General features: G+C 40.4%; 1 protein-coding gene across 9 annotated transcripts in view; it reads left to right on the top strand.

The window, feature by feature from the left end:
• MYT1L (myelin transcription factor 1 like) overlaps positions 1-22,787 on the top strand; it is a 380,619-nt gene that overhangs the window by 92,044 nt on the left and 265,788 nt on the right. For all 9 annotated transcript variants that reach the window (XM_073336127.2, XM_073336123.2, XM_073336134.2 and 6 more), the window contains one exon: positions 19,012-19,126. The gene's annotated coding sequence lies outside the window, so the exon portion shown is untranslated. The remainder of the gene's footprint in view (positions 1-19,011; positions 19,127-22,787) is intronic.

The following is a 22,787-nucleotide window of genomic DNA, read 5'->3' on the forward strand; positions in this document are numbered from 1 at the left end:
ATCTGAGCATAAGCTTTCATGAGCTACAGCTCACTTCATCGGATGCATTCAGTGGAAAATACTGTCACAGTTACCTCCCCTGACGCCTCCAAGGAGGGAGAGAGATTAGTATCTTCATGGTTTTATTGTTCCTTCCTGATGGCTCAGAAATCTGATAGCCTCTTGTCTGGTGGGTGTCTTACGAATACACACCCAGTTGTAATTGTTACATAGTCCATATTTACAACTTTAGATACAGAAATGACACATACATACAAATTGGATAATCATATTCAGTAAATCGTAACCTTTGCAATGATAACTTCACAAGACCCGTTTTGCATAAAGTACATCTCCACTGTGTCATATTCCTAAGTATATTTTCATAAGGAGTATGGACATATAAGCATATTTTCATAAGGAATATGGAATGTAATGTCACAGCTCCTAAATCACTTAGGTACTACTGACAATTTTACCCAGTGTCCTTCAAGGGATTCTTTTAAGAAAATGGTTAACCTGAAACTGTAGTTAATCTGCAAGGAGAACTCACACTGGAGTAAAATCTTTGCATTCATAAGATTGGCAGAACTGGGTTCTACATGAGGACATATGTTGCTTTTTGGGTGGCATTACCTGAGCATACAGTACCCAGGAAGTATGGTGATGTCCCTGCACAATGTCATATGATGTCTTCTGCTTAAGTATTCATGCCCTCTTTCTGCCTTTACAGAACTAAGGACTTTTCTTAACTATATTGTTGCTCTACAGTGACAATGACAGTAAAAATCACAGTAGACACTGATGCCAGTTCCATTTTGCCTTTGTTTACTATAGTGCTGGCATTTTTGTCATTTGTAAATTTCAGGAGTAAAATGGCATTTATTCTTCTAAAGGGCTGTAACATACCCAGGTGGAGATTGAACACCTTTACACATGTATAACATCATAATATATTGGTATCAGGTTTAGGAGTAATCTCTCAGGTTACCATATACTTTTAAAAGATAGTTCTCTGCACTCAGCAAGTCCTCCTGTGTGTTTAATTATTGATATTTGACTGTTCTCCATGTTAAGGCTCCTATAACTAAATTCCCATTTTAAATAATTTTCTTTTGTAATTTTCATGTTGAGGAACTGTAGCTTTGAAATCCCATTTATTCTCAAATATGAAAAGAATACATAGCTTTATATATGAATGTATATGTTACTGAATCTCACAATTTAATCTCCTAAGGGGAGTAGAGGGGGAAGAGATTGGAAGAGGGAATCTACATTTTGAGCGAAAGGAATCGGAACTGATCAAAATCACCTCAGCAGACTTCTGAAATCCTAACATAAGAATGGTCATACTGGCTCAGACCAAAGGTTCATCTAGCCCAGTATCCTGTCTTCCGACAGTGGCCAATGCCAGGTGCCCCAGTGGGAATGAACAGAACAGGTAATCATCAAGTGATCCAATCACTGTCGCTCATTCCCAGCTTCTGGCAAACAGAGCCTAGGAACACCATCCCTGCCCATCCTGGATAATAGCCACTGATGGACCTATACTCCATGAATTTATCTAGTTCTTTTTTTAATCCTGTTATAGTCTTGACCTTCACAACATCCTCTGGCAAAGAGTTCCACAGGTTGACTGTGCGTTGTGTGAAATAAATACTTCCTTTTGTTTGTTTTAAACCTGATGCCTATGAATTTCATTTGGTGACCCCTAGTCCTTGTGTTATGAGAAGGAGTAAATAACAATTCCCTATTTACTTTCTCCACACCAGTCAAGATTTTATAGACCTCTATTATATCTCCCCTTAGTCATCTCTTTTCCAAGCTGAAAGGTCCCAGTCTTTTTAATTTCTCCTCATATGGAAGCTTTTCCATACCCTGAATCATTTTTGTTTCCATTCTCTGAACCTTTTCCAATTCTAAGATATCTTTTTTGAGATGGGGTGACCAGATTTGCATGCAGTATTCAAGATGTGGGCATACCATCGATTTATATAGAAGCAATATATTTTCCATCATATTAGCTATCCTTTTCCTAATGATGCCCAACATTCTGTTGGCTTTTTTGACTGCTGCACATGGGATGGATGTTTTCAGAGAACTGTCCACAATGACTCCAAGATCTTTCTTGAATGGTAGCAGCTAATTTATATCCCATTGTTTTGTATGCATAGTTGGGATTATGTTTTCCAATGTGCATTACTTTGTAGTTATCAGAACAAAATTTCATCTGCCATTTTCTTGTCCAGTCACACAGTTTTGTGAGATACCTTTGTAACTCTTCGCAGTCTCTTTTGGACTATATTGAGTAGTTTTGTATTGTTTGCAAATTTTGCCACCTCAGTGTTGAACCCCTTTTCCCAGATCATTTATGAATATGTTGAATGGGACTGGTCCCAGTACAGACCCCGGGCGACATCACTATTTACCTCTCTCCATTCTGAAAACTAACCATTTATTCCTACCCTTTGTTTCCTATCTTTTAACCAGTTACTGATCCATGCCAGGACCTTCCCTCTTATCCCATGACTGCTTACTTTGCTTAAGAGCCTTTGGTGAGGGACCTTGTCAAAGACTTTCTGAAAATCTAAGTCCACTATATCCACTATATCACACTTGTCCACATGCTTGTTGACCCCTCTCAAAGAATTCTAGTAGATTGGTGAGACATGACTGACCTTTACAATAACCATATTGACTCTTCCCCAACAAACTGTGTTCATCTATGCTGCCGCTGTCCCTTCCATGCAGCTGTCTGTGTCTCCTGTCTGGGGGCATGTGCGCCGCTTGAACACAAGAGCACGACCAGGGACCGCTGCCGGTGAGCCTGCTGCCCTCCCTAGTGGGTGGGGCTTGGGGCAGTACAGCTGTACCCAGAGGAGCACTGGCTCCTGGGAGTGGCGGCCCCATGTTCTCCTCCTTTCACCACTGCAGTTCCCGGGAGAGCCCTGAGGTTCTGTGAATATCTGCATCCACAGGTATAAATTTGTATCCATGCAGGGCTCTATCAATTTGTTCCAAAACCTCCTCTACTGACACCTCAGTCTGGGACAGTTCCTCAGACTTGTCACCTAAAAAGAATGGCTCAGGTTTGGGAATCTCCCTTACATACTCAGCTTTGAAGACTGATGCAAAGAATTCATTTAGTTTCTCCGCAATGACCTTATCATCCTTGAGTGCTCCTTTAGCATCTCGATTGTCCAGTGGCCTCACTGGTTTAGCAGGCGTCCTGGTTCTGCTGTACTTAATTTTTTTGTGTGTGTTACTTTTTGAGTCTTTGGCTAGCTGTTCTTCCGTTTCTTTTTTGGCCTTCCTAATTATATTTTATACGTCATTTGCCATAGTTTATGCTCCTTTCTATTTTCCTCCATAGGATTTAACTTCCACTTTTAAAGGATGCCTTTTTGCCTTTGACTGCTTCTTTTACTTTGTTATTTAGCCTCTGTGGCACTTTTTTTTTTGGTCCTCTTACTATGTTTTTTTTAATTTGGGGTATACATTTAAATTAAGTCTCTATTATTGTGTCTTTAAAAAGTTTCCATGCAGCTTGCAGGGATTTCACTTTTGGCACCGTACCTTTTAATTTCTGTTTAACTAACTTCCTCATTTTTGTGTAGCCCCCCCCTTTCTGAAATTAAATGGTATTGTGTTGGGTTGCTGTGGTGTTTTCCCTGCAGAGGGATGTTAAATTTAATTATATATGGTCACGATTACCAAGCGATTCAGCTATATTCCCCTCTTGGATCAGATCTTGTGCTCGACTTTGGACTAAATCAAGAATTGCCTCTCTTCTTGCGGGTTCCAGGACTAGGTGCTCCAAGAAGCAGTCATTTAAGGTGTCAAAAAACTTTATCTCTGCATCCTGTCCTGAGATATGTCAATATGGGGATAGTTGAAATCCCTTCTCCCCCCCCCCCACCATTATTAGTGAGTTTTTTTATTATTATAGCCTCTTGATTCTCCCTGTGCATTTCAGTCACTATCATCCTGGTCAGGTGGTCAGTAGTATATCCCTACTGGTATATTCTTATATTCAAACATGGAATTACTATCCATAGAGATTCTATGGTACAGTTTGGTTCACTTAAGATTTTTAGTTCATTTGACTCTATGCTTTCTCTCACATATAATGCCACTTCCTCATCACTCTGACCTATTCTGCCCTTCTGATGTATTTTGTATCCTAGTATTACCATGTCCCATTGATTATCTCATTCCACCAAGTTTTTGTAATGCCTATTATATCAATATCCTCATTTAATACAAGGCACTCAAGCTCACCCATCTTAGTATTGAGACTTCTAGTATTTGTGTATAATCACTTAAAAATTGTCACTTTTTAGCGGTCTTCCATTATGTGATGTAATTGAATGGGATTCTTCTTCATTTAACTATTTCTCATTGGATCCTACCCATATTTTATTATCTTCCATTCTCTCCTCCTTACTAGGACATAGAGAATCTCCGTTAATAGATCCTTCCCCCAGGGATGTCTCTGTCTGAACCATGTGCTGCTCCGCACCTGTCGCCTTTCCCCCAGCCCTTTTTTTAAAAACTGCTCTACAATCTTTTTAATTTTCAGTGCCAGCAGTCTGGTTCCATTTTGGTTAAGGTGGAGTCCATCCTTCCTTTCCCAAAAGGTTCCCCTTTCCTAATAAATCTAAACCCCTCTTCCCTACACCATCATCTCACCCAGGCATTAAGTCCCTGCAGTTCTGCCTGTCCAACTGGCCCTGTGTGTGGAACTGGAAACATTTCAGAGAATGGTACCTTAAAGGTCCTGGACTTCAATCTCTTACCTAGCAGGCTAAATTTGGCCTCCAGGACCTTTCTCTCCTATCGTTCCCTATGTCATTGGTACCTACATGTACCATGACACTGTAGTACTCCCTAGTACTACACATAAATCTGTCTTGATGTCTCAAAAGATCTGCAGCCTTTGCACCCAGCAGGCAAGTCACCATGTGGTTGTCTTGGTCACCATAAACCTAGCTATCTATGTTTCTAATGATCAAATACCCCATAACTATTACCTATCTCTTCCTAATAACGAGAATTCCCTACCCCAGAGAGCTATCCTCAGTGTGAGAGGATTCCATGACATCACCTGGAAGGAGAGTCCCAACTATGGAATTGTTTCCTCAGCTCCAGCTGGATGTTCTCTGTCCCTGAGACTTTCATCTTTCTCATCAGCATAGGAGGCTGTCAGACTTGGGATAGGACTGGTCTACCATGTCCCGGAAAGTCTCATCTGGATACCTCTGTCTCCCTTAGCTCCTCCAGTTCAGCCACTCTGGTCTCCAAAGTACACGGTCTCCGAGGGCCAGGAACTCCTTGCACTGAATGCACACATATTCCACCCACCCATAAGGCAGGTAATTGTACATGCTGCATTCAGTGCAATAAACTGGGTAGCCCCCACTCTGTTGCTGGAATCCTGCCTGCATTCTCTTTTTACTCCTGCAGCTCTTTCTTTTATTGTTGTTTTGTTTTTATCAAGGGGTGTTTATTGCCTTACATTTGAAGAATGATAATTAAATGTATCTAGCCCCCTCTCCCCCATTCCTCTCTAAATTCCCTTACAAACTCCCTTGTTAGGTGCTCCTGCTCACTAGCTCCTCTGGTCACTTAGGAGTGGGCTCTTTTTAAACCCGTGTTCTTCCTGAGTAGCTCCGCCCCCTGGTTAAGGGTTGATGGGTGCTAGACAGTAGAGGTAGATGCCCAACTCTCATTGAATTTCAGTAGGAGGTAGGGGCCAGAATTGTAAGTATTTAGGTGCCCACAGATGCAGATAAATGCCCAGTGGGATTTTTGAAAACACACAGGTGCCTAACTCTTCTTGAAATTAATGGACATTTGGCATTTAGGGGCATCTGAAAATCCCACTAGGCCAGTGGTCCCTGAACTTTTCACAGTAGCACCCCCTCCTTCATGCTATCCGTGCCCCACCCCTGGAGTCAGGGCCAGGAGTGGGGCTGTGGCTCCAGGGCATGGCACAGAGAGAGATAAGGGGGATGAAGCTGGGGCCACAGCTGGTGGCAGGTCTGTAGCCAGAAGTGGAGCTGCGGCCGAGGCGGAGGGCTGGACTAGTGTAGGGCCAGGGCCAGGAGTGGAGCCATGGCTGGGGGTGGGGTTGGGGCTGGGATCGGGGCCACTGTCAGGGACAAGGCCAGGGTTGGGAGTGGAGCCTCATCAAGGAGTTGGGGTCGCGGCAGAGCTGAGGGTGGAGTGGGGCTGGCCCGTGCCCTCTCCCCGGCCCTGCCAAGCATTCCTTCATGCCCTTCTAGGTGGGCACCCCCCACAATTTGGGGACCACTGCACTAGGCAGCCATCTACCTTTGCAGGCACCTAAAAACTTTAAAAATCTGGTTCTAGGAGCCTAACTACATTTTGTTTTTTTGGAAAAAAAATCACCCCCTTTGCTTTTAAAATGCAATTTTATAATAATGCTATTGAATTCTCATTCTTTTGTCTTTCCTTGAAATATCTTGGGCCATTGTCAAGAGGTAACATAATTCAGTAATTTCCCAACTTTTGAATGTTTGACTTTGTATGAAGTTTTGCTGTAGGTAATACATATGTGAAGTACGTGATTCAGATCAGACCATCACATTACAATATGTAAAGCAACAAAATAATCATTTGACTATCAACATGATCACCTCATAACTTTTTGTTTTGATCTATGTCTTCCCATTTTGTTGATTTCAAATACTTTAATATCCTGCTGAAACATGGGCCACTTAATCTTCAACTTGCAGAAAGTGGTGAGATGGCTGCAAGAAATAAAATATATAGCAGATTCATCTGATGTATATCAATGCAATGTAGGGATCAGAATAAGGACTTTGGACTGTCACTATATTAGGTAAAATGTGTTTCCACCAGGTTGATACATAAAATTGATAGTAAAATGTTCGCTGACCTAAACGCTTTCTTACTTGCTGCTGATGTGGCCATTTGTCTTAGATATCAAAAGGGCAGACCACTAGGCTGAGCACATATTCCTCCAGTCACATAGGACATGCACAGAATGAGTCAAGGCATGGGTGGAAATACCCAAAAGATCCGAACGGAATCCAGTGGTTAGTCTAATGCTCATGTTGCATACACAGCTGTTCCAAAAATCAGACCTTGCTGTAATAGTATGTTATGTATTATGTCCAAAATTATTGTTCTGGAAAGTGCTGAAAAGTAAGACTTCTTTTTTTAATTTTTTTTAAGCTACTCTGTAGCTGATCGTTGATATTTCAGTTGAATCACCACAGACTATGCCTTTTGCTTACAAAATGTAAGGGGTATTTTTGGAACTTCTGTTTTAGTGTTCAGTTAGCTCATAAAGATGGGGACTAATCGAGCACTAGTAGGACAATTGTGTAAGGGCATGTGGATATACCTAATCTTGTCTGTGTGTGTCTTTCTGTCTAATATACACATACAGTTAAATATAAGACTGAGAATAATCATAGGAAAATACTCCATCACCTTAAGATAGAATGGGAGCCTTTGTGAGTGCTACAATAAAAGCAAATGTACTTTAAATCTTGGACTACACAGATTTTCTGTTATATTGGGAAATGTATTTATAGATATATTTCAGGTGTTTTGTCGCGTCCCCTCCTTCCCCACCCTGCTATCTAATATATATATAAAATGTCCCTGTTTTTCCCTGCCAATCATCTAATCATTTAGTCCCTGTTTTTTTTCTTGTGCGGCTAAACTGGCTTCCTCATTTTTGCAGTTCATCAATACAAAACTGATTTGAAGCTGAGCTGTATAATAATAAGCCTTTCAGCAGCCAGGCTTGACACTTGCCTTGTAATTAAGGCCTTGATGGTTGTGTTGATGGCAAATGAAAGAAAATGGCTTTGTTCTCAATTCCAGAGGCTTGATTGCTGGTTCTCGTTCTCACCTGAATTCGACCCATTCTGCATTGTGCACATGATTGCTGGAGTGTGAGTAATTGCCGCACTGGCAGATGACATTTTCATGAAGCACACTCTGTACTGCTCCAGAGGGAATTTACAGAATTTATAGCTGGGGAAGCTCATCAAACATGGATTTAGGAAATGCCTATGTGAAAAGTGGGAGCCTACAACCAAATATCAGAGCTTTTCTTTTGACATTTGCTTTTACATAAAGGACTGCAGCCTGCAACCTGTTTTACCTTATGGTAGCAATCTTTTCTGAACAAAATTTTGTGATTAAGAAGAGTTATTTAAGTTAATTAAGGCTAAATTTTTGTCATATGTTTTTTCTTGATTTTTCTGTTGCAACTGGGTATCAGCAAAATAAAGGAGGAAATTTGCTTCTCATTTCCTATAATGTCTTTTCAGATTTACTGTTCAAAGATCTACTGCTGTTTTCATGAAACCTAGTGATGCAGTGATGGCTTTGCTTTTTTTAACTAATTTATTTTCTCAGCCTTCCTGCAATGTTTCATTTTGTAGACTGTATCCCGCATGTTATTTCTATTTAAAACAAAAAAAGTAAAACTTTTTGAAAAAAAACCCACGTTAAGACTTGTATAGTATAGAATTGAAATATATTTTAGAGATTATAATACAGAACTCCTTAAGGAAGCAGAACAGAAAATACTTAAATATCTTATCGAGAAGTACTGAGCTCTTAGCTCTCCATTGAAAGCGGTGTCAAAAGTTGTGGCAAATATGAATTTCATGTTAGGGATTTATATTGTATGTAATACACATCATTTTATGTATAATCTTCCCCACCCCTTCTGCCTCTTCCTTCCCATCTGCTAGTCTTTCTGTGTATCTCACATTCTTCACCTTGGTACCTGAGCCCCTGGTTCTCCTCATCACGCACTGGACACAATAGCCCTTGGAGAACTACCTGTAGACTGTTGTTTCTGCTTGTCCAACTGTTGTGAACGATGCAAATGCAACATTTACACAATCCTACTAATCTTTTTCAATCACAATCTATTTAAACTCTGTCTTCCACTTTGCACTTGAAGATCCATAGCCACTGTGACTCAGACATATTTTTATACAGCTGTCTGGCAAGCAAAAAGTCTCTGCACTTAGCTGCTAATATTCCCTGAAGCTTCTTAATCATGGAAGATAAAGAGCATTTCTTTCTTTGTATTTTGTATTATTGAGATATCCTGTGCTGTTGCATGATTAAATTTTTCCGTTGGGGTTATTGATTAGCAACTGGAAAATTTTAAGCAACAGCATCCTTTGGCCTTCTGGAATAAATATTATTTGCTTCAATGATAGTGCTGAGTATTTTAAATTCAGACTGAAATCAGAGATCCTATTTAACATTGTTAAAATTTGTCTTGGGTGGGGGGCTGGCTTTGCTTCATTTCAGTCTTAGATCTGTATATCACTTCCAATAATCAGCAACCGGAAGAAAATCCATCTAAACTACTGACAATGGTGCTAGTTTATAGTCTGCAGGTAATCTGGCAGCAAAAGGAGAGACTTTAAAAGCATTTTACCTGAGTTTATGGGTGCTGTCCTGCTCCCAATCCAATCAAATGGGAATTTTGCCAATTGCTATTGACTTCAATGGGAGCACTATGGAGGCTATTATAAGTATCTCTCGCTATTAGTCGTTCATCATAAAGATCCCATTTCACTTTGATTCAAGATTCTGGCCACCATCGTTAAGACCCTTAATGCTTTGGGGCCTGGTTACATCATAGACAACCTATTCTTTAAGGATTCTGAATCAGCTATGCTCTTCTGGGACAGTGCAATGTAAAACTCTCCAGAGCTGGAGATAAAGGGTGAGCTTCTTTGCTGTGCCTCTTAGAGCTTGTAGTTCGGGAAGTGGGGCCAAAATGTCTTTGTCATCTTTGTGCCCTCCTGATCCAAGGGTGGAGAGGGCCTCAGTGTAACTAAGCCCTGAGAGCCTGCGGAACTCATGGCAGCCTCACTGGGCTGCTGTGTGAGTTGTAGCACTACCCTGAAGGTTGCAGTAATGCAGACCTTCCCCCAGCATGCCCTGTGTGCCAGGCCTTGAGCGGGGGTTCTTGCAAGGCAGCCTTACTGCTGTCTACCATAGTCCTGAGCAAGAGGAATCCTCCCCCAGCTGGAACTGGAGCTTTTAAAACTCTTTAAGCAGTGTAAAGGGATGAAGATCTCACCAAATCAAGGGTTTCCATGTGTAGAACAACTCTGCTAAAGGAGATGAGATCCAGAACATTTTCAAAAAACCCTAACAGAGACTATTTCTGCATTTAATTTAGTTGCATGTTGTTTGCCTGTTAGCACTGGGAACTTTAACATAGTGTATACTCATGTGAAATACTCTTGTACTATATTACATTTTCAAAGTGCATTCCCTCCCACCAGAATTAACTGTGGTATGGCAGTTTCTCTTGGTCAAGGACTGCAGTAACTTGTAACCAGAAAACAGTGAGTGATAGCCATTGAGGTGGTGGGATAATATGCTAGGTATCTAGGGATCTCCACCACTAATATCCCTTTTCTTCCCTCTGATGTTCTGGCAGCAGTAAAACACTGAGTGGATTTCAACAGGGTAGCCTATTGAAAACAAAACAAAACACTATTGTCCTATGAAACTGGATTGCACATTGCAAAATGGTTGATATTAACTTTCTCTGTGCACATATAAATATAGAAAAGCACCAGTGATGTTTAGACCTTAACAACGTAAATCAAATATATCAGATGCATAACAGTGCACAGATAGCATGGTGGTGTGTGCTTTAAAAATATGGACAATAATAAGTCCTATATTGGCCCCATCCAAATTCATGGGACTGAAAGATGTGTCATGGACTGTGAAATCTGATCTCCCCTGTGAAATGTGGCTGTTGTAAGGGAGACCAGATTTCAGAGAGTTATAGAATCATAGAATATCAGGGTTGGAAGGGACCTCAGGAGGTCATCTAGTCCAACCCCCTGCTCAAAGCAGGACCATTCTCCAATTTTTGCCCCGGATCCCTAAATGGCCCCCTCAAGGATTGAGCTCACCACCCTGGGTTTAGCAGGCCAATGCTCAAACCACTGAGCTACCCAGCTCTGAAGACAACGTCGCTCCCAGCAGCAGTACAGGAGTGAGGGTGGCATTGTATGGGGGGTCATCAATTTGTGGGAGGGTGGGCTGGCCTTACAGGTGGGCGACTAGTCAGGAGTTGCTGTGGTCACCCCCTCCACACCCAGCCAGCCCCAATGCCTCTTTAAGTACCAAGCATTGGGTCTGGAAATGGGGAGGGGCTGAGATGAGGGTGCCCCAGCCAGGGACTCCTACTGTGCACCAGGTTCCAGCTGCTAGTCCTGGATGGGCTGGAGTGGGATGGGACATCCTCTTCTCCTGCATGGGCTGCTCCCGAGGCCAGGTTAGAACCTTCCTGGCTGCAGGAAGCTCCACGGCTGCTGGTTGGGAGCCCAGCTCTGAATGCAGTGCTGCTGCCAGCAGCAGTGCAGAAATGAGGGTGGCATGGTGTGGTGTTGCCTCCCATTACCCTGTTTTGGGTCAGGACCCCTTCAGTTACAATACTGTGAAATTTCAGATTTAAATATCTGAAACCGTAAAATTTATGGTTTTTAAAATCCTATGACCATGAAATTGACCAGAATGGATCCTGAGTTTGGTAGGGCCCTGGTAATAAATATTTGGTCTACTTACTTGGTCTATTGTCTGTGGCAGAGTGTAAGTTTCTTGGAGCAGAAACCATGTTTTCTGTTATGTTAGTATTGTACTGAGGATAACACTGATACTTTGGAAAGTCTGTTGTTTTTGGTGGTATGCCATTCATTTCATGGTACTGTAGCTGAGCTGTTAATTTAGCTCTAAAAAGTACATGGCTGTTAAATAACTCATTATGGGAGTTCCAGTAGACCATCTATAAAATCTATCTGTAGTTATAAAGGTAACACTATGCCTTGGATCAACGTACAAGGGCACATGGAAGTAAGAAGGAGCCCTGCATTTTTATCCAAGGACAGAATTTAGTTCCTAGCTTGTACAGTATACACAGAATATAAATTGCTATAACCAAAATCTGGCACCTTTTAGTGGCATCAGCAATCCATGCCCATTGGCCACATGCACTCCCAATAAAATACCTGAGCTAAAATTGTCAGTGTAGAACTATAAAATGATATCATAGAATCATAGAATATCAGGGTTGGAAGGGACCTCAAGAGGTCATCTAGTCCAACCCCCTGCTCAAAGCAGGACCAATCCCCAATTAAATCATCCCTGCCAGGATTTTGTCAAGCCTGACCTTAAAAACTTCTAAGGAAGGAGATTCTACCACCTCCCTAGGTAACGCATTCCAGTGTTTCACCACCCTCCTAGTGAAAAAGATTTTCCTAATATCCAACCTAAACCTCCCCCACTGCAACTTGATATATATATATGTCCTAACACTCTGGTAAACGTTTATGGGTGTGTTTTTGTGTGAATTTCTCTCAATCTATCAGCATTTCTGAAGATTCCGTCATTGTACTATCTAGACTGACACCGAAGACAGCTGTATCTGTCCAAAAAGGAGAATCATTGGTATCTCCCTTTGAGTACTCTTGCTCGTTTTCTTCTGCTTTGGCTCTTTGCGCAATGCTGCACTGAAGATGTGAATCTGAACCTCAGAATGATTTTTTTTTTAACTTTTAAAACACTTCTAAAACCAAGAAGAAAAGGAGTACTTGTGGCACCTTAGAGACTAACCAATTTATTTGAGCATAAGCTTTCATGAACTACAGCTCACTTCATCGGATGCATACTGTGGAAACTGCAGAAGACATTATATACACAGAGACCATGAAACAATACCTCCTCCCACCCGACTCTCCTGCTGGTAATAGCTTATCTAAAGTGATCACTCTCCTTACAATGTGTATGATAATCAAGTTGGGCCATTTCCAGCACAAATCCAGGTTTTCTCACCCTCCGCTCCCCCACACACAAACTCACTCTCCTGCTGGTAATAGCCTATCCAAAGTGACCACTCTCTTTACAATGTGTATGATGATCAAGTTGGGCCATTTCCAGCACAAATCCAGGTTTTCTCACCTTTTTTCCAAAAACCACCCACACAAACTCACTCTCCTGCTGGTAATAGCTTATCCAAAGTGACCACTCTCCTTACAATGTGTATGAAAATCAAGGTGGGCCATTTCCAGCACAAATCCAGGTTTTCTCACCCACCCCCCCCAAAACACACACACACACACACACACACACACACACACAAACTCACTCTCCTGCTGGTAATAGCTCATCCAAACTGACCACTCTCCTTACAATGTGTATGATAATCATGGTGGGCCATAAGAGTTCCCAGAAGTCACCTACTACAGGACAGGCCTAACAAAGAAAATAACATAACGCCACTAGCTGTCACCTTTAGCCCCCAACTAAAACCCCTCCAATGCATTATTAAGGATCTACAACCTATCCTGAAGGATGACCCAACACACTCACAAATCTTGGGAGACAGGCCAGTCCTTGCCTACAGACAGCCCCCCAACCTGAAGCAAATACTCACCAACAACCACATATCACACAACAGAACTACTAACCCAGGAATCTATCCTTGCAACAAAGCCCGTTGCCAACTGTGCCCACATATCTATTCAGGGGACACCATCACAGGGCCTAATAACATCAGCCACACTATCAGAGGCTCGTTCACCTGCACATCCACCAATGTGATATATGCCATCATGTGCCAGCAATGCCCCTCTGCCATGTACATTGGTCAAACTGGACAGTCTCTACGTAAAAGAATAAATGGACACAAATCAGATGTCAAGAATTATAACATTCATAAACCAGTCAGAGAACACTTCAATCTCTCTGGTCACGCAATTACAGACATGAAGGTTGCTATCTTAAAACAAAAAAACTTCAAATCCAGACTCCAGCGAGAAACTGCTGAATTGGAATTCATTTGCAAATTGGATACTATTAATTTAGGCTTAAATAGAGACTGGGAGTGGCTAAGTCATTATGCAAGGTAGCCTATTTCCCCTTGTTTTTTTCTACCCCCCACCCCGACGTTCTGGTTAAACTTGGATTTATGCTGGAAATGGCCCACCTTGATTATCATACACATTGTAAGGAGAGTGGTCAGTTTGGATGAGCTATTACCAGCAGGAGAATGAGTTTGTGTGTGTGGGGAGCGGGGGTGAGAAAACCTGGATTTGTGCTGGAAATGGCCCACCTTGATTATCATACACATTGTAAGGAGAGTGATCACTTTAGATAAGCTATTACCAGCAGGAGAGTCGGGTGGGAGGAGGTATTGTTTCATGGTCTCTGTGTATATAATGTCTTCTGCAGTTTCCACAGTATGCATCCGATGAAGTGAGCTGTAGCTCACGAAAGCTCATGCTCAAATAAATTGGTTAGTCGCTAAGGTGCCACAAGTCCTCCTTTTCTTTTTGCGAATACAGACTAACACGGCTGCTACTCTGAAACCTGTTCTAAAACCAAGAGCTTTTACCTTTAAAAGCATTTCTCCTGGCATAAAGAGCTGTGTCGCAGGATGTTAGATTTCAAGATCCATGGCAAAATTTTGTCCTGTTTTGTGTGAGTGGGATAGAATGCAGTGAACCTGTCTCTCCACTGCTCCCAGTGCACTCATGTGAGAGCAGAGCAGAATATGGACTTTGTGCTTCTTTGAATGCCAGGTGGGAGCCTACCTGGCAACACTCTACAAGTACTGTGGTCAGCCCACTTCGGGATAATGCCAGGCCCCTGATTGTCCTTCAGGCATGCTACCTTTGGCATTAAGTGCTAATGCTAGTGGCAGGGTTTGCTGCTCATTTGGAGCAGCAGCAAGTAGTGCTTCAGAGCAGTCCCGTGAGCCATGCTGCCAGTGTGCCTCAGGTTCAGAAAGGCAAAATTGTGCTCCTACTTTGAGAAATACATGCAACCTTCCCCAAAACTCCCTTCAGTGCCAGTTACATTGTTTCCTCATTAATTTTAAATCCTTGTTTGGCAGTGACTGATTCTTAGAACCATTAATCATACCTAAGCTAAGCGTGACATCAGGAAAACACGCCATTCAGAATGTGCAAGGATGCTGATGCACTGTCTGTCTTTAATGTTCACAGTCTCAGAATTTCAGAGAGCACTAAATGTCAGCACTGGATGTCACATTTCTCAACATACAAGGGCATTCCATGTGTTAATTCCTCCCATTTCAGATTGCCCATTTTAATTGTCCTTTTTCTGTGTTGTGCTGTGTGAGGCTGAGGCCTAGATTTGCCTCAAAATAGGATTGGCAGTAGCACTTTTTATTGATGGTAAAATGTAGATAAGCTGCAATGTAAAGACTCACCAGCGTTTATTCTCATCAACAGCTATAAGTGTATTGCTTTTGTGGGTGGGTAGGACCCAAGCAATTCAGTGAAAGTTACTGTTTCCTCTCAAAATAAATACTCTGTTTTGAAAATGGATTCAGACCATTACATTCTGACTGAACAATAAGGCAGCTGACTCCTTGTCACTTCTTATGTAAAGTATCCTTACGTTTGTTTCCAGAAGTGAAATCTCTGGGCTTGATCCTGTGTCTGCTGAAGAGGCTGGCAATCACTGATGCCAGCAAGAGTAGGATTGGCCACTGTGTTTTGATTCAGGCAGTGGCTGAGTAATCAAAGAGTTTGGATTTTGGTATCTGTTAATGTACATAAGCTGTCCTCTTCTAAAGTCTACTTGTAATCACAAATACCCTGTGCATATTAATATTAAACCTATTGGTTCTTTTTAATTACCTATCTTATTGGAAATGGTTACAATTATTTCACCTTTCCTCACAATAAATATTAAGCAAATGAAAATTACTACAATAAACAATCCAAGTGACCACTGTAGCCGAGTTACTTATCTACACTGAAAGGAGGCACACAACCCATCAAGTATAGCAGGGATCTACATGAGATCTGTGTGCTATTGAACATATTCCTGTTTATTGTTTTCCTTCCTTCCTTCCTTCTCTTGATGAGTAATGAGCACCTGCAGCTCCTATTGACTTCAGTGGGAATTGCAGCTCATCAGCATTAATCAGGATGTGGCCCTTTCATGGGAGGTTTTCAAGGCACATTGAGCCCAGGGGCTTGTGCAACTACTAAAAAAAAAAAATTAAAAAAAAAATCTCTTGCTTGTAACAATAGATAAAGTCCAGGTGTTTTCACCATTCTTAGGTTATCACATCTCAGAGTCCAAGTCACTTAGTCTATCCTTAAACATGCCTTTTCTTAGGAGCTAGGCAGTACAGATGGTAACTGCACTATAGGACACATTCTACCCTTACTTTTACACGAGCAACCTCTGTTTCTGCCTCTGCAGAACTAATTTAAATTATGTTTAGGTCACTGAAATGAGTGTTCAGTTCAGGATCAGAGAGCATTAAAAATGTATGTGCCAAGTTTTCAAAATTGCCATGCACAATTGTCCACTTACACTTGTATGAGTATTCACCAAGCTGGTATCTAGGCGGGTACTCTAATAATTATTTCCGCACACAAATACTTCATCTGCACACATAGTTAAGTAACTGCACATGCAAACATAGATAGGCATTTAGAGATAAGGCTTAAAAATGTGTGGCCAAGTACACAAAAGTCAGTGTTATGAGCTCCTTAGCTTCATGAGAACTAAATTTAACTGTGGTTTGATTTTCAAAGATGTTAGTGCCTGAAGCTCCCAGTGACTTCAGCAGCAGTCATGAGAGCTTAGTGCCTTTGAAAATTAGGCCAAATTTTTAAGAAAAAGGGGAAAAAGAGGTTTTGTTTTTAAAAGCAAGCAGTGAATTCTGTTTTATTGATCAGGTGAATAATTATTTATATTTATAATGGAAAGAAAAACCCTTTTTTGGATCAGTTTTTGCTTATGAGGGAGACAGAGTGAAAGAGAGAAAGTGAATACTCATATGTTAAATTTTGCTGCAGAAGTCAAAGTTTAGCTGTCTGCTTTCTGCTTGACTTGTCAGTAGTAATGAATAATGGATGGCATAGGGGGGTTGCCTTTACACTGCTATGGTTACAGTCGCTAGCCTTGGTGCTGAAGTAGAAGCCCGACAAAAAGGGAAATTAATTCACAGCATAAACTCTGTAATGCCTGATCAAAAGTTGGAAATGACAAAAATGCATTTCCTATATAAACAAAAATAGAAAAGTAGACAATACCAGCCAGTTCACTGAGTTTCAATACTGCATTTATTGTATAAATATAATTTTTACCGTGAGTTGAGTATATAATTGGAGTCATATGGCATGGTATTGTCATTCTCAGCATTGCACTACATCAGTAAAAAAAAAAAAAATAGCCATATTAGGCTGAATCCTGCATATATATATTGCTCTGCCTTTACTTAGAGAAGACTCTCACTAAGGTCAATGTGTAAAGGCAGAGTCAGGTCATCATCAAGGCATTGTTATGTGTAAGAGATTTTAAACCTCTTTTTTCATAATGCAGTAAACAAAAATGTTGTAATTTACAGTATTTTTTAAAAAAATAGAGCTAAATTCTAGGGTTAATTTTTTACCCCAAAATGATGTTTTTAAAATATCCTGCGAGTCAAGACTTTAGGGAGCTCATAAATAGTCCTTGCTCTCATGAGTAATGCCGAATATTCAATTGAGCTACTTATCTGACTGATTGTTTGTGGGATCAGGCCTTTAAAATGTAATTGCACTTATGAAGTAAATGCTGACACTTTTGTGAATAGGCCTTTCCCCTGAGTGAAATGGCAGAACCTTTCCATTTATATTAATTCATCATTTTTAAAGCACTATGAGTCTTCTGTTTGTTGTTATTTTTGCATCCCCCCCCCCACCAATAGGGAAATACCAAAGCTTGTTTTTACTATATTTTATATGCAAACTGTTTTGTTTATGAAAGAGTATTTTATCTTAGTTTAAGTCCCAGCTTCTAAGTGCTTCGAATGTTACCTTGACTGAGAAGGAATATATAAGAAGTCCAGTACAGTATCTTTTAGAGGATTTATGGTAATGCTGCTGAATTTAGCTGATCATAAACAGCATGGTGAGCCCCTTAGGGTCTCTTCATTTTCCTGACACACTCCACTGCTGCCCCATTAACACTTTGTCTGTTATTGCCATATACTCAATTTAATGAGTATCTTTGAATTTGGAGCCGACACAAGAAACAATAGCTGAAACAACTGAATCACCTACTGTAGCTTTCAATGCTGTTTCTAATTCCTTCTTCTAGCTTTTATTTTTTTAAGCAAAATGAGTAAGTTTTTAATCTTCAGCAATATTTCATTATATCATGAGTTTTTCTTTAATTATAGGAGACAGTAATGCCAAACAATGAGTAATAGCTTCAAACATGACACTGTATCTGCATTATAGGTGAACACATACTGAACATATGCTAGAGAAGGCATTTTCTTACCTTAAAATTAGTCCTGTTCACACTAAATCTTTAATGTGAAAAAAGATTACTAGATTTTTATATTGTCAAAACAGAATATTATAATAATACTAAGAAAACTTTAAGAACAACAGAGTTTGATTCTGATTTCTGGTACCAGTGTGAATCCAAGTAACTTGTGTAAAAGGTAGAATCTGGCTTATAACATTATTATTAGATTTGATTTATAAAACTGAATTTATCACACTGTTCTAAGCACAACACATGTGAAATTAACAGTAAAATAAACAATTAACACTTTGTCAGATAAAGGACTTTCCAAGATTTAAAGCCTGAAATGTAGTATGGGATTTAAATCCAACATTTAAATTTTGTACTGGTTACTAACTGATCAGCTAAAGCAGTAAAATGTTACGAAAGTTACCTTTATATCCTTAATTTTACTGGATGGTCATTACGGGGCACAATAAAAGGCTTGAATAATTGAATAAATATTTAGACCATTTTTATTCCAGTAAATTGTCTGCAGAAATCAGTAATCTATATTAAAAATGTATTCTAATGTGTATTTATTATAAATGTTAGTTTAAAAGATAAAAAACACAAGAGAGTATCTGGTTTTTTTTTTGTTTTTTTTTAAAGCTTGCTGCCTTTTAGCTGAGTTTTCTTTTTTTCTTTTAGAAAATGAATCTGGAGGAAAATTGGTGAATCCAATCCAGTGGACCTACAAGCACCCTGACGGGCTCAGAGAGCAGAGTCTGGACCAAAGAGCAATTACCCCACCAAACGATTTCAGGTACAATTGACCTAAATATACCACTCTCTTGAGATTAGTGACAAGAGTTCATTTCCTATAGTGCTTTTCCCATTTGCTACTCCCGGTAACCACCGTGATCTTATCTGCCTAGTGCTTCATGACTTCAGGGATGCAGTTAAGAGTTCTGTTGTGCATTCTCTTTAAACAGACAATTCATGCTAAAAAGAGCCATTTGCAGTTAAATTAGGTGATGCATATATTGTTCTTGCTGCTGAAGTTATATAGAGCAGGAAGGAGTGCCTGAATCCTTGCGGACCTGACAGCGATAGAATTCTTTGATCTGTCAAATCAAAAAAGTGGGGCTAGTTATCCTAAAACAGATACAGATTTTAAAAAAAAATAGAACTGAGGATTCAACTTGCAGCAGTGAATGGTTTGTAGTGTTTGCTAATTGTGTTCTTTTTATATTTATCAAAAGCAACCTTCTTTAATGTCATTTCATTTAGAGCCTTCACACAGTCCATGCAGTTTTCCCATGGAAGCAAAAAGTCAATCCACTCTTCTAGCTTAGTTTATGAATGTACATGGACGCAACTGAACTGAAGTTAAACCCTGGTAATGATACAGTACATTGCAATATTGGCACTTGAGGAGTCAATTTTTAAAAACAGTACCTCTGGACTTGTGCAAGATGCCAAATAAATCATCATTCCCCTGATATGGAATATTGAGAAACATTTGACAATCCCTTTGGAGTTCATTGGGAAAAAGAAAGTCCTAATTATTTTGTCTACAACCTACCCCATTTGTCTTTGTTATTAGTGAAATCCCTAGAGTATATGGAAATTTGAGAGGTTAGTGTCAAGTTCCATGCACTTCAGTTTTTTGAGAGCTGTCTGTTTACAAAGTTTTATAATAGGTCACAATTGTTCTAATTATTTTCTTGTATGTTGGTTATGTTTTCCCAAGAGAACACCACAATACTCTGTTAATAGTGCTTTTCCCAGAGCTGTAAAAGGACCTCCTCCCCCTGGTGTGTGTTAGAGGACTCGCAGTTCACTTGGAAACAAGTGTAAAGTTTATGCTTATAAATTCAGTTGGTTTTGTCTGATGCCAATGGGCAACCCTTGTGAACGTAGGGAAATAGTGCTCTAACAATTGGGCTGAAAGTTATGAGGGGGGTAACCACCTCCTCCTCCACTCTTTTTGTGAGGGTTTAGACTTGGTCTGAGCACACCTACTGGATTGGGCCCCAAAGGGAAGACAGGCGCTGGAAACGCCTACTTCATGAATCCCACTGGGGCTGAGATATGCACTAGGTGTTACGCTATTAAGCAAAATTAGGACAGAGGTGTCTGGGCATGTAGCCGGCAGCTGAAATTTAGAAAACTAGGGACTTTAGGCACCTCCAGGGTTAGGTGGCAGCTGAGTGGACTTAGATACTTAAAGTGGCACTTAAGTGCCTACATCCCTCTTGTGAATCCCACTCTGAGAGACTTACCCAAGGTGAATGGCAGGTGAATGACTTACCCAAGGTGAATATAGTAGGTGAATGGCAGAACTAGGGATAGAATCCACGTTTCCCAATCTACATTGTGGTACCTTACCCACTAGAACAAACTTAAACAGGGTTTATGTTTACAAGAAGGTCCTATTAGTTAGATTAATGTTTTTGAATAAATAAGCAAAGTAGCTGCTCCTCTGTACTGTGCTCTAGCTAGGCTTCAGTTGAAGTATGATCAGCTTTGTACGCCACATTTTAAAAAGATACATGGCTGCAATGGAGGGAGTTTAGAGGAAAGCAACCAACTACCAATAAATAAAGTTTGGAATATAAAAACTTCAGGGAAAGGTTAGGAGAACTGGATTATTTCAGTCTAGAGAAAAGACAAATGAAATCAAAATAGATCATTATTTCTATTAATCAGTGAGGAAAGAACAAACGGTAATGGGATTAAGTTACAACAAGAAAAATTTAGATTAAATATTGGGGAAAATGTACCTGGTAAATTCTCATGCCATCTATACTGGTGCACTGGGATACACAGCATATCAGAAGGGAAAATTTATCCTTTAGAATGTAACCATAAGAAGAGTCAGGCAGTGGAACAGGCTGCCAAAGAGTGACTAAACTAGTCAAGGCATAACTAAACACTCACTTAGTAAGGATGGGTGAGGGCAGAAGTGCTCTGTAGATTGCAAGTGGTCTGTGTTGTCCTTCGTGGTGGTCTCCTGAATTAAACATTCTGAGAACCAAGCAATGGGAGACTCTGCATTGGAAAGTTTGGTGGGTTCATGAGGGGGGATCTCTCTGTTTCAAAGTGATCCATAGAATAAAAGATCTAGAAAACCACTGGTTTAAGGAACGAAGGACTTAATCCTGCCATAACACCAAGAAGACCTGAAGCAAAGCTCTGTGTGGATTGCAAGCTTCTCTCTCTCTCACCGGCAGGAGTTGGTACCATAAAAGACATTACCTCACCCACCTTGTCTCTATAACTCTAAGGGACAGACTAGATGACTCACAAGCAGTTGCCTCTGGCTCAAATTAGGTTGTATTGAAATATTTACATGTTTTTTTTTCCTCAGAGTGCCCCAAACTTGCTTTCTGCATTTTACAAATGGAGCAGGTTCAGCTTGTCTCTTATTGACTCTGTTATAATTCTACAAGGGCCCAACCTTGCAAAGAACCCCACAAAAATATCAATTATTATATTTTTGCCTGAGTAAGTAGCACTGCAGCAAGACCTGATCTCTGCAGCCTGATCTCTACATCCTCTCTGTACTGCCACAGTGCTACAAAGGGGCTGTTAAGCTACCCTAAATGGGCTGCTGAGGATTTCCTAGAGTGGGAGAATCCCTAGCTGGTTTAGTTAGCTCTGTGCCACTCCCAGCTAGTTCCCAGTGTCCTAGGAAATAAGGGGAAGTAAGTAAGGTGTACCAGGAGTCAGGAGACTAGTCTCCTACTTAAATGACCTGGGTTTAAGTCCCTGTTATGCCACATACTACTTATGAGACCATAGGCAAGTCACTTAGCCTTTCTGTTTCTCAGTTCGCCATTTATAAAATGGGGACAAAAGTGTTTCCCTATTGTGTTGTAAATGTGTATATATGCATTAAGTTATGAAGCATTCAGATATTATGGGGGCAGAGGGCTGAACTGATCCCTAGCTGCCCTGATGATTGGATGGAACACAAAAGTTTAGCCAGCTGCCTTTGCCCCACCTCTCTAGGGAAATGTACCAAACAAAACTCGGACAGACTCAAGGATCACCGCTTTTGACCATATTTTTATCTGTGAGGCCCCTAATTCATGGAGTGCTATATAAATAAATTAATTAATAAAAAATCAAAATGTCAAGATACCATCAATATCATACAGGCTCTTTCAGTCAACTAATTATAAATACATACTGCCATTGGTACTTGACTATACATAAATGTATACATTCTCACTTTGTGGATTCCGTTCTCCTCACTTTGAAGTCAATGGGAATATAGTCAGTTTTCAGTAACTTCAGATATTCCATTCATAAGCCAGTCATCATCATTCTTCACTTCCCTCCTCAGCAGGGATGAATCAATCACACCATGCATGTATATGGATAATGATAGAAAAGTACGGCAGCAGAAATCAAAATATTGCATTGAGTTAGGTTAGCCAGATTCTTGCAAATATACTGTCGCCATGACAGGTTCA

This window comes from Lepidochelys kempii, chromosome 3 (genome assembly GCF_965140285.1).
Source record: "Lepidochelys kempii isolate rLepKem1 chromosome 3, rLepKem1.hap1, whole genome shotgun sequence".
Lineage (NCBI taxonomy): Eukaryota > Metazoa > Chordata > Testudines > Cheloniidae > Lepidochelys > Lepidochelys kempii.